The sequence below is a fragment of the Lithobates pipiens genome, unplaced genomic scaffold, assembly GCF_037356315.1.
Source record: "Lithobates pipiens isolate NorthernLeopardFrog02 unplaced genomic scaffold, aLitPip1_a1.2 Scaffold_23, whole genome shotgun sequence".
Classification (NCBI taxonomy): domain Eukaryota; kingdom Metazoa; phylum Chordata; class Amphibia; order Anura; family Ranidae; genus Lithobates; species Lithobates pipiens.
The window spans coordinates 46,487,058-46,502,758 of NW_027507785.1; positions in this window are offsets into that span (position 1 = coordinate 46,487,058).

The following is a 15,701-nucleotide window of genomic DNA, read 5'->3' on the forward strand; positions in this document are numbered from 1 at the left end:
GCAACCCAATACACAGAGCAACCCAATACACAGAGCAACCCAATACACAGAGCAACCCAGAGCAACCAATTCATAGGGCAACCCAGAGCAACCCAATACACAGAGCAACCCAATATATAGAGCAACCCAATATATAGAGCAACCCAATATATAGAACAAACAAATACACAGAGCAACCCAATACATAGGGCAATCCAGAGCAACCCAATACATAGAGCAACCCAATACATAGAGCAACCCAATACATAGGGCAACCCAATAATTAGAGCAACACAATACACAGAGGAACCCAATATATAGAGCAATCCAGAGCAACCCAATATATAAAGCAACTCAGAGAAACCCAAGACACAAAGCAACCTGGAGCAACCCAATACACAGAGCAACCCAATACACAGAGCAACTCAATACAAAAAACAATCCAGAGCAACCCAATACTCAAAGCAACCCAATATATAGAGCAGCCCAATACAAAGAGCAACCCAATATTTAGAGAAACCCAATACACAGAGCAACCCAATACATAGAGCAACCCAATACATAGAGCAACCCAGAGTAACCCAATACACAGAGCAACCCAATATATAGAGCAACCCAGAGCAACCCAAAATGAAGAGAAACCCAGAGCAACCCAATACACAGAGCAACCCAATACACAGAACAACCCAATACACAGAGCAATCCAGAGCAACTCAATACAAGTGAAACCCAGAGCCAACCAATACATAGAGCAATCCAGAGTAACCCAATACACTGTACGTTGGTGGATGGCAGTGTGTTGGTCTGTGTCTTGGGTTGTTCTGGGTCCAGATTGTATCCTTGCAGTATTTACTACACACCCATGATGTGCAAAGATAGGCACACTTATCGCAGGGCACATATAGTGAATATGGGTGGCACAGTGGTGTAGCGGTAGCACTCTTGCCTAGCAGTCCTTCTCCCACTGGCCACCAGTTTACAGAATTCCTTCTCCCACTGGCCACCAATCTAAGAGATTCGTTCTTCTGCAGGCTACCAATCTTAGGGATTCTATCTACCACTGAGCACCAATATAAAGAAGACCTTCTCCTACTGACCACTAATGTAAGAGAGTCCTTCCCCCACTGGCCACCAATGTAAATAAGTCCTTCTTCTACTGACCACCAATCTAAAGAACTCCTTCTCCCACTGGCCACCAATGTAAAGAAGTCCTTCTCCTACTGACCACTAATGTAAAAGAATCCTTTCCCCACTGGCCACCAATGTAAAGAAGTCCTTCTCCAACTGACCCCTAAGTTAGGAGAGTCCTTCTCCCATTGGCCACCAATGTAAAGAAATCCTTCTACTGACCACAAACACAAGAGAGTTTTTTTTCCACTGGCCACCATTGTAAAGAAGTAATTCTCCTACTGACCACTAACGTAAGAGAGTTCATCTCCCACTGCTGGAGTGGCCACTAATGTAAGGGAGTCCTTCCACTGAACAACAATGTAGGGGAGACCTTCTCCCATTGGCCACCCATCTAGACTCCTTCTAAAACTGACCACCAATTTCTAGAAGTCCTTCTCCTACTGACCACTAACATAAGGTTAAGGGAGTCCTTCTCTCACTGGCCACCAATGTAAAGAAGTCCTTCTCCGACTGACCCCTAAGTTAAGAGAGTCCTTCTCCCACTGGCCACCAATGTAAAGAAATCCTTCTACTGACCACAAAAACAAGACAGTCCTTTTTCCACTGGCCACCAATGTAAAGAAGTCCTTCTCCTACTGACCACTAATGTAAGAGAGTCCTTCTCCCACTGGCCACCAATGTAAAGAAATCCTTCTACTGACCACAAACACAAGAGAGTTTTTTTTTCCACTGGCCACCATTGTAAAGAAGTAATTCTCCTACTGACCACTAACGTAAGAGAGTTCATCTCCCACTGCTGGAGTGGCCACTAATGTAAGGGAGTCCTTCCACTGAACAACAGTGTAGGGGAGACCTTCTCCCATTGGCCACCCATCTAGACTCCTTCTACAACTGACCACCAATTTCTGGAAGTCCTTCTCCTACTGACCACTAACATAAGGTTAAGGGAGTCCTTCTCCCACTGGCCACCAATGTAAAGAAATCCTTCTACTGACCACAAAAACAAGACAGTCCTTTTTCCACTGGCCACCAATGTAAAGAAGTCCTTCTACTGACCACTAACCTAAGAGAAGTTCATCTCCCACTGCTGGCCACTAATGTAAGCGAGTCCTTCCACTGACCAACCCAACAGTGTAGGGGAGACCTTCTCCCATTGGCCACCCATCTAGACTCCTTCTACAACTGACCACCAATTTCTAGAAGTCCTTCTCCTACTGACCACTAACATAAGGTTAAGGGAGTCCTTCTCTCACTGGCCACCAATCTAAGGGAGATTCCTTCCTACTACGCTAAGTATGCCCCATTACTTGTTCTTTTATATCTATAGCTTAATGTTCACACTAATGTCCCGTGAGGTGTAGTAGATATAAGAATTATTAGTGGGGTTCCCTGAGATCGGAAAGCTATTTCCAGTGGTCCTCACTGATAAAAAGGTGGAGAGAGGCCCCCATAGACTATTAGGCTCCTCCCCTCCTTCTTTCCTTATAAAATAGGAATTTCCTCTATGTTTGCCCTGTACAGGCCATGAGAAGGTCCTCCATGACTCTCCGTGTACCTGGCAGCTCTGTAGACGCTGCAACTGACAAGTCCAATCCATATCAGCACTACGTCACGACACGCCGCCATCCATCATCCAGGCTTCCATGCCTTGGACAGGGGTACAATGGGGACAAGGGGATGCATTAGCTACGCTACCCTCGGTGGTGATGAGTGGAGACATGTTGCTTTTTAAATCTTCCCAGATCAATATTGTTTGTTGCTGCAGAACTTGAAGTGTGTAGGGCGTGCCGGCGTACGGCATTCCTGGAAGTGAAGGGCTCCGGCTGCCTTTCAAGTGTTTTAATTGACATTTTAAATGCAATACTTTTAGGAAGCAGAATGCGTCGAGCAAGTCTGAACGGATTGTCTTCTCGTCTGGAAAGGAACGGATTGGAGCCGGCCTACGGGAAGGAAGCTCATCGGTCCCCATTCGCCGATATTTCCCGGGTCAATGTCCGAAACCAAAAACAATGTAACAACCCGATAATTCAGATTAGGCTGCATGCAATGGGATGATATGACCATCCAAATAAAAGACGAAAAATCGTACATGGCGGCACTTTATAAAATCAGACAATCCTTCCCAATAAGAAGAAACAGAAAACACCGGAAACTTTCTCTTCATAGAGAAAAAGTAGATCCACCAAAAGTGAGCTCACCTCCACCTTTCATAGGAAACACAGCCTACCAGATATTAGGAATTCATAAATACATAATATTTCCTATGGGGGGCGCACAGAGAATGGGGGTGGGGGGGGGCAAGAGCTGAGAGCCAGGAGTTCCTCCAGTGGATCCCAGGAGAGGAGCAGCTGAAAGTTCCAGTGGGGGACCCCAGAAGAGGACCAGCTGAGAGCTCTAGTAGGGGACCCCAGAAGAGGACCAGCTGAGAGCTCTAGTAGGGGACCCCAGAAAAGGAGCAGCCAGGAGCACCAGCAGGGGACCCCAGAAAAGGAGGAGCTGAGAGCTCCAGGGGGGGACCCCAGAAAAGGTTCACTAGCAGGGGACCCCAGAAGAGAATGAGCTGAGAGCTCTTGAAGGGCAACCCAGAAAAGGAGCAGCCAGGAGCACTGACGGGAACCCCGGAAGAGGAGGATCTGAGAGCTTCATCGTGGGATCCAAGAGTAAAAGGAGCTAGGAGCACCAGTGGGGGACCCCAGAAGTGGAGCAGCCAGGAGCTCTGGTGGGGGACCTCAGAAGAAAAGAGGCCAGAAGCACCAGCAGGGGACCCCAGAAGAGTAGCAGCTAAGACCTCCAGTGGGGGACCCCAGAAGAGGAGGAGCTGAGAGATCTGATGGGGAGCTCAGAGCAGAAGGTGCGAGGAGCACTGGGGGGGGGGGGGGCAGAGGAAGAGCAGGAGAGAGCTCCAGCAGGGCACCGCAGAAGAGGAGGAGCTGAGAGGAACCAGAAGGACCAATGGGGGACCCCAGAAGAGGAACAGTCAAGAGCTCCTGTGGGGGACCTCAGAAGAGGAACAGTCTAGAGAGCTCCGGTGAGGGACCTCAGAAGAGAAGGAGCACCGTTGGGTGACATCAGAAGAGGAGCAATCGAGAGCTCTGGCAGGGGATCCCAGAACAGGAGGAGCCAAGAGTTCCAGCGGGGGATTCCAAAAGAGGAGGCGCTGAGAGTTCCAGCATGGGACTCCAGAAGAGAAGGAGCTTTGAGCTCCAGTGGGGAACCTTAGGAGAGGAGCCATTCTAGAACTCCTGCAGGGGACCCCAGAAGAGGATGAGCCTAGAGCTCCAGCGGGGGACCCAGAAGAGGATGAGTTGCAAGCTTCAGCAGGGGTCCCCAGAAAAGAAGGAGCCAAGCGCTCCTGTGGGGGACCCCAGAAGAGAAGGAGCTGAGAGCTCCGGTGGGGGCCTCCAGAAGAGGAGGATCTGAAAACTCTGGAGGGGGACCCCAGAAGAGGAGAAGCTAAGAGCTTAAGCGTGGGACCCCCACAAGAGGAGGTGCCGAGAGCCCTGGTGAGGGGCCACAGAAGAGGAGGAGCTGAGAGCTCCAGCAGGAGACCCCAGAAAAGGTGGAGCCAAGACTTCCGGCAGGGGACCCCAGAAGAGAAGGAGCTAAAAGTTCCAGCGGGGGACCCCAGAAGAAAAAAGAGAGCCAGGAGTACTGGTAAGGAGCTGAGAGCTGATGTAGGGGACCCCAAAACGGAAGGAGCCACGAAAACCAGTGGGGGACTCTAGAAGAGGAGGAACTGAGAGCTCCGGTGGGGGACTCCAGAAGAAGAACTGAGAGCTCCAGTGGGGGGGACCACAAAAGAGAAAGAGCTGAGAGATCTGGTGATGGACCTGAAAACAGGAGGAGCTAAGAGCTCCGACAAGGGACCCAGACGAGAAGGAGCCGAGAGCTCCGGCGGGGACCCCAGAAGAGGGGGGAGCTCAATCCTTCGGTGGGGATTCCATATAAGGGGGAGCTGTGAGCTCCAGTGGGATATCCCAGGAGGGGAGGAGCTCCATGCGGGGGACCCCAGAAAAGGAGGATCGTGGGCTGCTCTGTGCAATACCATTACACAGAGCAGGTAAGTAGGACATGTTTGTTATTTTCTAAATAAATTAAAATGTTACTATCACTGTAACTTCCTTATTGGCTCACAAGTCGTATTTTTCTTAAAAGAATCCATTTAGCGGCCCCCATGTGAAATATAATTTGTTGAATGTTCTGCCCTTCCCCCACCCGGTCTAGTTCTGTCCGGAGGTGCTCTTTAGCTGCCTGTAGGTGATCATGTATACTAAGCTGATGGGTTTTATCAACTCTTCCCCCGGGGTCGGAGTTCCCCCTTTCTGTGCGTGTTTAGGGATTGCTGAGATTTCACAGAAGACAGATGTGACCCGGGGTGGCGATTGTCCCCGCATTGGATCGGTTATGCGGGTGACGTCACATGTTTGTGCACATGTTTGTTTTCACTGGCCGTTGTGTGCGTCGTGGTGACATTTCCCAGGCGGGCGTGCTCCGGATTCCCACACATGGACCAGACTGCCAGGTGAGGAGACGCAGGACAGCGCCGGACGGGGCGACTCTGAGGAATCCCAGAACTCCTCCGGCCTCCCCTCCAGCCTTGCCCAGTTGTAGCGGCTCCTCTCCTGGGCTGAAACGGCTTCCTCTGATTTCACCGCACACTGTGAGCTTCTCACCATGAGCATCAGAAGCTGCAGCAAGTCAGATAGAGCTCTCCTCATTTCCTGGCTGGTGGACACCCAGCATCATCTAGCACCTTCCTCCCCGGTCTGACTGTCCCTTGCCCCGCCTCTTTTATTCATTGGATTTCAGTTCTTTTAATCATTCGGTTTTCACAAATGTCTGTCACATATCAGCCCCTTGTTCTCACCTTGTGACTTACTACAAAGGTACAATGAATAGTCTGATCACTGGAGGGAAGGGGAGACTGAGGAAATGCTTCCTCCTGCAGCAGACTGATGACATCATCTCAGCCTAGGCAAAGTTGTAATGTTGCAGTCTGATCACTTAAAGGAAGGGGAGACTGAGTAAATTCTTCCTTCTGCCTGCAGCAGACTGATGACATCATCTCAGCCTAGGCAAAGTTGTATTTATGCAGTCTGATTACTGGAGGGAAGGGGAGACTGAGGAAATGCTTCCCCCTGTCTGCAGCATGTTGATGACATCATCTCAGCCTAGGAAAAGTTGCAATGATGCAGTCTGATCGGGGGGAGACTTGGGAAATGCTTCCTCCTGTTCCTTTTTTCATAACTGAGCGCAGCATCACTGTGTGAAATGCGTCTGCCTGTACTTGTTTACTTGTTTGCCTGTCCTGTGGTGTCATTCATGTCACGGATTTTACAATAAAGAGATTCATCATCACCTCTGCGTGCAGACATCCATTCCTGGGATCTATTGTTGCTGGGGGAATCTACTCTTGTTGGGGATCTATTGTTGCTGGGGGATCTACTCTTGTTGGGGGGATCTATTGTTGCTGGGGGAATCTACTTGTGTTGGAGGATTTATTGTAGCTGGGGGATCTACTCTTGTTGGGGGCATCTATTGTTGCTGGGGGAATCTACTCTTGTTGGAGGATCTATTGTTGCTGGGGGATATATTGTTGCTGGGGAATCTACTCTTGTTGGGGGGATCCATTGTTGCTGGGGGAATCTACTCTTGTTGGCGGATATATTGTTGCTGGGGGAATCTACTCTTGTTGGGAGATCTACTGTTGCAGATGAATCTACTCTTGTTGGGGGAATCTATTGTTTCTGGGGGAATCTACTCTTGTAGGTGGATCTATTGTTCCTGGGCAATCTACACTTTTGGGGATCTATTGTTGCTGGAGGAATCTACTCTTGTTGGGGGATATATTGTTGCTGGGGGAATCTACTCTTGTTGGGGGAATCTATTGGTCCTGGAAGAAATCTACTCTTGTTGGGGGGATCTATTGTTGCTGGGGAATGTATACTTGTTGGGGGGGGTCTATTGTTGCTGGGGGAATCTACTCTTGTTGGGGGATCTATTGTTGCTGGGGGAATCTACTCTTGTTGGGGGATCTATTGTTGCTGGGGGAATCTACTCTTGTTGGGGGATCTATTGTTGCTGGGGAATCTACTCTTGTTGGGGGGATCTATTGTTGCTGGGGGAATCTACTCTTTTTGGGGGATCTATTGTTGCTGGGGGATCTACTCTTGTTGGGGGGATCTATTGTTGCTGGGGGAATCTACTCTTGTTGGGGGATCTATTGTTGCTGGGGAATCTACTCTTGTTGGGGGGATCTATTGTTGCTGGCTGCACAGGGTCATGCTGGGAGGTGGGTAGGGGGCGGGGACTTAGAAGGGGGGGTACCTGCACCTATTCTCTGTTTGTAGATTGTCAGCTCTTGGGCCCAGCGATGAAGAAGGCGCGCCGGGCCCTGTACTGCAGAGAGCGCGGCGTGCCGCAGTGTGGAGGATCCTGCCTGTCTCCGCTCAGCATTCACACAACTCCCCGGACGCCTCATTAGATTCTCTAAAACAACTATTTGATTATTTCTTCTTTTTTTAACTTGAGTGTCGTCTCCCAGCAGAGCCCCGGAGGGGAAGAGACTACGAGAGAGCTGATTAGACGTGAGCGGAGGAGGGGGGGAGAGCGCAGACGAGACGAGGAGAGAAATCACTTTACTTACAGGACAGAAAATCAGACAATAAAACTTTGCTGGATTTATTATTAAAGGGTAACTCCGGGTGGCCATACACGACCCAACTCCGGACAAAACGGAAGCACGGGGAGAGCCGGTCCACAGAGGAGGACAACAAGATTCTCCGATCCCTGAACCCGTTCACTGTCACTCAGCATTGCTGACAACCTTATTTTATTCCCCGGCGCCGGGTCTCTGTGCTTCTCTGTGCAGTGCAGGCAGGTCATGGCTGGTGGGAGGGGCCGGTGGCTCAGTAATCTTCTCAAGAGCCCTCAGTCCTGATGCAAGCAGTGGGAGGGGTTATGCAAATATCAAAATGCCTTGATGGGTGGGTGCCAGTCTGGAGGAGAGGAGCCATAGAAAGGGGCAACTCTGTATTATTCACCGTGGAGGGGATAGGGGTGGAACTTCATAATATTGGCCATGGGGATAAGGACTCCATATTAATGGCCAAGGAGGAGGACTCCATATTAATGGCCATGAGGGGGAGGATTCCATGTTAATGGCCATGGGGGGGAAGGACTCCATATTAATGGCCATGGGGGAAAGGACTCCATATTAATGGCCATGGAGGGGAGGACTCCATATTAATGGCCATGGGGGAAAGGACTCCATATTGATGGCCATGGGGGGAAGGACTCCGTATTAATGGCCATGGAGGGGAGGACTCCATATTAATGGCCATGGGGGAAAGGACTCCATATTGATGGCCATGGGGGGAAGGACTCCATATTAATGGCCATGGGGGGGAGGACTCCATATTATTGGTCATGGGGGAAAGGACTCCATAATGATGGCCATGGGGGGATGAAAATCCATATTAATGGCCATGGGGGAAAGGACTCCATATTAATGGCCATGGAGGGAAGGACTCCATATTAATGGCCATGGGGGGAAGGACTCCATATTAATGGCCATGGGGGGGAGGACTCCATATTATTGGTCATGGGGGAAAGGACTCCATAATGATGGCCATGGGGGGATGAAAATCCATATTAATGGCCATGGGGGAAAGGACTCCATATTAATGGCCATGGGGGAAAGGACTCCATATTAATGGCCATGGAGGGAAGGACTCCATATTAATGGCCATGGGGGAAAGGACTCCATATTAATGGCCATGGGGGGAAGGACTCCATATTAATGGCCATGGGGGGTGGCATCTCTATAGTATTGACAATGAACAGGAGAAGGGGGTGCAACTCTATGTTAATGGACACGTGAGGGGGAAAATATATTAAAATTTCATGGTGGGGGACTACATATTGAAAGGCCATGGTGGGGGGACTACATATTAATCCTCATGGAAGGGTGGAACTCTATATTATTGGTTATGGTGGGAGGGGGACAAAAACATAATAATTGCCATGCGGGGTGGGGGGTGACTCCATACTAATCACTATGGATCAGGGCAACTCAGTATTAATCTCCATGGAGGGAGACGGGTGCAAATCCATATTATTGGACATGGGAAGGGGGCAGTTCCATAGTATTCAACATGGAGGGCTCCAACTCCATATTAATGGGGCTATGGCGGGGGGATGACTCCATATTTATGGCCATGGGGGGGGGGAGAAGCCATAATAATGGTCATGGGGGGAAGGACTCTATATAAATGGCCATGGGGGGGGGGGGACTCCATAATAATGGCCAGGGGGGGAAAGACTTAATATTAATGGCCATGGGGGGGGGGGGGGTGGCAGCTCTATAGTATTGACAATGAACAGGAGAAGGGTGCAACTCCATGTTAATGGACACGTGAGGGGGACTATATATTAAAATGTCATGGTGGGGGTGGGGGGACTACATATTAAAAGGTCATGGTGAGGGGGACTACATATTAATCCTCATGGAGGAGGGGATGATTCCATATTAACGGCTATGGCGGGGGGGGGAAGACTCCACATTAATGGCTATGGCGGGGGGGGGGGGGGGATGACTCCACATTAATAGCTATGGCGGGGGGGGGGGGGGATGACTTCATATTAATTGCCATGGAGAGGAGCAATTTCATATTAATCACCATAGAGGGGCGCAACATGGGCGGGGGGGGGGCGATTCCATCACCATGGAGGTTGTAAGGGTGCAAATCCATATGAATGGACATGGAGAGGGGAACTCCATATTAATAGCTATAGTGGGGGGACCACAACTCCATTTTAATTGCCATGGAGAGGGGCAACTTCATATTAACCACCATAGAAGGGGTAGGGGGTGCAACTCCATATTAATCACCATGGAGAGGGGAGAGGGGTGCAACTCCAAACTACTGCCCATTATTCTGGATTAGGATCCCCAACCAGCTGGTATATACAGTATATACGATGGTCTTGGTTCACAGACTTATAGCCATGTACCTTATGTAGGTCTTTATGCCCCGGGTGAAATCTCCAACACTTTTCCGCTTCTTTGGGCTCAAACAGACATAACACACAATGCAATTCCCTCTAATAAGCATTTGTCTTCTACCAATCATCCTCCGTCTTTTGCTTAGAAATGGGCTCTTAGTTGGAGGGATGTGATTGGTCGTATTCGGCTCATACAATGTTGCAAACAAAAATAGAGCAGAAGTAACATTATGAACGTTTCCTGGTATAAATATAAGCATGTGTGTGAAATAACTATATATATATATATATATATATATATATATATATATATATATATATATATATATATATATATATATATATATATATATATACTGTATATATCTATATATATATATATCTCTGGGGTAGGGACGTAGGCTTTGTAGAAGGTCATTAGTGTAGAGACTTGTCACTTCCACAGGGCAGGCTTAGCGTCGCCTCTCTGACGGGATAATTACTAATTAGAGAACGCTTTCATCTATTACTGGATGGTGTCACTCATTACAAAGCAATTTCCCTCATTAATATAACTCTCATTCATTAGAGGACGGTATAAATACAGCGCGGGGGTAACTCTGGATGGAAGCGATTATCCTAAGGCTTCTCTCCATATAATCCCTCGTTTATTGAAAGCCTCTCGATTGTCAGAGTGGATTTAGCTTCAGGTGGGATGAGGGAGGGAGGGAGGATTCCTTTACCTGTTCTTTAATCAATGAATGACACCATGTATGGGGACTGAACAAAGCGCGAGGAGACAGTCCCCTCCTCCGAGCAATTCAGATCAAAGATGCCAAAATGTCTTTGCATTGAGGGGGGGCCACAAAGGAAACCCATTTAGTAGATCAAAGTGCAGTGGTATAACTAGAACCTTCAAGGCCCCTGATGCAAGAAACCATGAAGGGCCCCCTGAACCCCAGCCTGTTCCCTTCCCTCCGAGTCCGGCGGTGGAACTCCAGGGCGTGGTCACAGGTATGACCTTTGTGAGCCCTGTAGTTCCACCACTGGCATCAGTAGTTTTTTTTTTTTTTCACTCTGGCTGGGGAGAACAGACATCGGACTGAGCGGCAATGCATGGAGCAGGAGAGGGGTACACTGATGAGCCGGCCGAGGACACAGGTAATGCAGGGAATGCACAACTAAAGAGCAGCCAGTGCGATAGTAGAGCATGGAGCTCTGCTAGTCACCCTCCACCTTCAGCCACCCGTGTGCATGGTGCACTGATACCCCTAGCTGCCTATACTGCTGCCGGCCGCATGTAGAGGGGGCTGCATGGGCCCCCTGCAGCACAGGGCCCAGTTGCGGTCGCGACTGCTGCACCCCCTATAGTTACTCCCCTGTCAAGGTGGTATCCATGCCTCTTCGAATGGCTACCACCATTCCTAACCAAATCATGGGTTAGATCAGCCATTCTCAACCAGGGTTCTGTGGAATCTTGGGGTTCCTCCAGAGGTTTCTAGGGGTTCCTTGAGCTGTGGCTGATGGACCACCTATTTGGTGATGTCTACAGAGTTCAAGGTTCAGCACCACTTAGCAAAGCCCAGCAGCATGACACCAAATATCCTTTTTAGCTGTCTTTAAGGGCGGCATTCTGAAGACCACTTGAAGGGGGACATTCTTCCAATTGACCACCAATGTAAGGAGAATGGTTCCCATTGAGCCCCAATGATTTGGTTTTAGGAAGGGTTTCTCGAGACATGAAAATTATTTTTGGGGTTCCTCTAGGGTTAAAAGGTTGAGAAAGCCTGGGTTATGCAGGCCATACACAGTCAAATTTCAAACTAATTTTCTTTTCAAAATCAGAAAGTTTTTTGTTTTGTTTTTGTGATCCCATGATGCCACCATTGATTTTCGAAATTTGGCCGACCAAGCCTTCAATTTCACCTCCATGTTGCTACAGAAAAGAATTTTCGTGGCCGGAAATCTTCTTTTCTCTCCGTAAATTTTCTTTTCTTATTACATTTCTCGCACGATTCTCCCATCATTGATTAGAATATCGTTAGTTTTTCCAAAAATTTTCAACTTGTCCGATTCCTCAAATTTGATTTCTGCATGAAAATCGGCTGTTGCTGCCGCCCCACTAATGGTGCGAAATTCATACGAAAATTCTTAGATACGATTTTCGAAAAGAAAATTATTTCGAATTTCGAACCGTGTATGGCCGGCATTAGATAATTAAAAAAAAAAATAATGAAACTGGATTTTCTCCATTATGGAACCTGAAACTGAAGATAAAAAAATGGACTTGGTGTCACCCACTTACACACAAGGGTATCTATAGGCAACCTTTTGGCTAATGCCAGTTATTAGATAAAGGTGGTATCCATTCATCTAAAAATGTTACCACTATTACTAACCATAACCACACGATGGGGATGGAGCTGGATCTTTCAAAAATGATAATAATAATAATAATAATAATAATTACATTTAAATAATTACAAAAAATGAAACTAGAATATCTCCATTATTAAACCTGAAACTGAAGGTGAGAAATGGACTTGGTGTCATTCACGTACAGCGCCTTGAAAAAGTATTCACACCCCTTGAAATTTTCCACATGTTGTCATGTTTCAACTAAAAACGTATTCAATTGGGATTTTATGTGATAGACCAACACAAAGTGGCAGATAATTGTGAAGTGGAAGGAAAATGAGAAATGGTTTCAAAACTTTTTACAATTAAATATGTGAAAAGTGTGGGGGGGGCATTTGTATGCTCTGTAATTAAACGTGCAAGTCTTTTTGGGGGTGTCTCTACCAGCTTTGCACATCTAGAGAGGACATTTCTGCCCATTCTTCTTCTTTGTAAAATATCTCAAGCTCTGTCAGATTGGATGGAGAGCGTCTGTGATCAGCAATTTTCAAGTCTTGCCACAGATTCTCAATGGGATTTAGGTCTGGACTGTGACTGGGCCATTCTAACACATGAATATGCTTTGATCTAAACCATTCCATTGTAGCTCTGGCTGGATGTTTCGGGTCGTTGTCCTGCTGGAAGGTGAACCTCCGCCCCGGTCTCAAGTCTTTTGCCGACTCTAACAGGTTTTCTTCTATGATTGTCCTGTATTTGGCTCCATCCATCTTCCCATCAACTCTGACCAGCTTCCCTGTCCCTGCTGAAGAAAAGCATCCCCACCATATGATGCTGCCACCACCATGTCTCACGGTGGGGATGGTGTGTTCAGGGGGATGGGCAGTGTTAGTTTCCCCCCCACATAGCGTTTTGCTTTTAGGCCAAAAAATTTGATTTTGGTCTCATCTGACCAGATCACCTTCTTCCACATGTTTGCTGCCCCCTCCCCCACATGGCTTCTCACAAACTACAAACAGGACTTCTTATGACTTTCTTTCCCCAATGTCTTTCTTCTTGTCACTCTTCCATAAAGGGCAGATTTGTGGAGAGACGACTAATAGTTGTCCTGTGGACAGATTCTCCCCCCTGAGCTGTGGATCTCTGCAGCTCCTTCAGAGTTACCATGGACCTCTTGGCTCTTCTCTGATGAATGCTCTCCTTGCCCGGCCCGGTCAGTTTAGGTGGACGGCCATGTCTTGGTAGGTTTGCAATTGTCCCCATACTCTTTCCATTTTCGGATGACGGATTGAACAGAGCTCTGTGAGATGTTCAAAACATGGTATAATTTTTTTTATAACCTAACCCTGCTTTAAACTTCTCCACAACTTTATCCCTGACCTGTCTGGTGTGTTCCTTGACCTTCATGATGCTGTTTGTTCACTAAGGTTCTCTAAAAAAAACTCTGAGGGCTTCACAGAACAGCTGTATTTATACTGAGATTAAATGACACACAGGTGGACTAATTTCTAATTAGGTGACTTCTGAAGGCAATTGGTTCCACTACATTTTAGGTAGGGGTATCAGAGTAAAGGGGGCTGCACGCCACACTTTTCAGATATTTATTTATAAAAAAAAAAAATGTGAAAACCATTTATCATTTTCCTTCCACTTCACAATTATGTGCTACTTTGTGTTGGTCTATCACATAAAATCCCAATAAAAATACATTTACGTTTTTGGTTGTAACATGACAAAATGTGGAGAATTACAAGGGGTATGAATACTTTTTCAAGGCACTGTACATCTGATTTAAAGGGTATCTACAGGCAACATTTAGATCAAGGTGGTATCCATTCATCTAATGAGTACCACCATTACTAACAACATGATGGGGATGGAGCTGGATCTCTAAAAAAAAAAAAATTGTAATTTAAAATTGTAAATTGTAATTTAAATTGAAATTGAAATAATTACAAAAAATAAAACTAAATTATCCCCATTATTAAACCTGAAACTGAAGCTGAGAAATGGACTTGGTGTCATTCATACATCTAATTTAAAGGGTATCTATAGCCAAATTTTGGACTACATTACTAATTTCTTTCAATTATTGTCAAATGTATTATAACAAATCTAGTACATTTGATAAATACTTATTAAACCCTATCCAAGCAACTGAAACCCTGGAAATGTATCTCTATACTCGTCCCAATGACATTCAAAGTAATAATTTTTTTTCTCCCCCAAGGCCTAGAGCCCCCATAAATCCATTATCCAAAATTGTGAAATCTTGCAAAATGCTTCTTATTGGAGTCAACCTTCCCACCGTCCATTCTCTAAGCAATTCTTTTGGTGAAATCCCCTCCCCGAGCATTTCGGATCAGAGATGGCAAAAATATTGGGGGCCACAAATAAACTGCACTGTTAAAGGACAATGACACATTTTTAAGTAAAAAAAACAATAGCTTTTATCACATATAGGATGTATAAAAACAGTCCCACGGGACAAGAGGTAACAATATACAACAGCAAGAATGAGAATCAACTCCCTCTTGACGGCTTCTCAGGCAGAGCTTAGCTCCCGTGGTGGGGGGTGTAGGAGCCATCAAGATGGAGTTGATTCTCATTCTTGCTGTTGTATGTTGTTACCTTTTGTCCTGTGGGACTGTTTTATACATCCTAAATGCAAAAAAAAAAAAGTTATTGTTTTTAACTTAAAAATGTGTCATTGTCCTTTGACGGCACCAAGAAAATTCGGCTGCCCCATTTTTTTTCCAATTTTTCACATTCAATAAAATAGTTAAAGTGGAGGTCCACCCTAAAGTGGACCTTCCGCTCATTGGAATCCCCCCCCCCTCCGGTGCCACAATTGGCACCTTTCAGGGGGGAGGAGGGTGCAGTTACCTGTATAATCCAGGTAACTGCACCCACTTCCGGGATAGCTCTCTGCGGAAAGGGGCGTAGATCTACGCCCCTTTCCGAAAGTCCCCCCGCTGCCTGCTGGGAAACACACGGATCCCAGAGGCAGCGGGTCCATCTTTATTGCGCAGCGGGACTCGCGCATGAGCAGTAGGGAACCGGGAAATTAAGCCGAAAGGCTCCACTTCCTGATTCCCATACCCAAGATGGCGGCGGCAGGACCCGAGAGACGATCGAGAGATCGGCTTCGGGTGCCGACATCGCGGGCGCGCTGGGCGGGTAAGTGTCCTTATTTTAAAAGTCAGCAGCTGCTGTATTTGTAGCTGCTGGCTTTTTAAAAAAAAAATGGC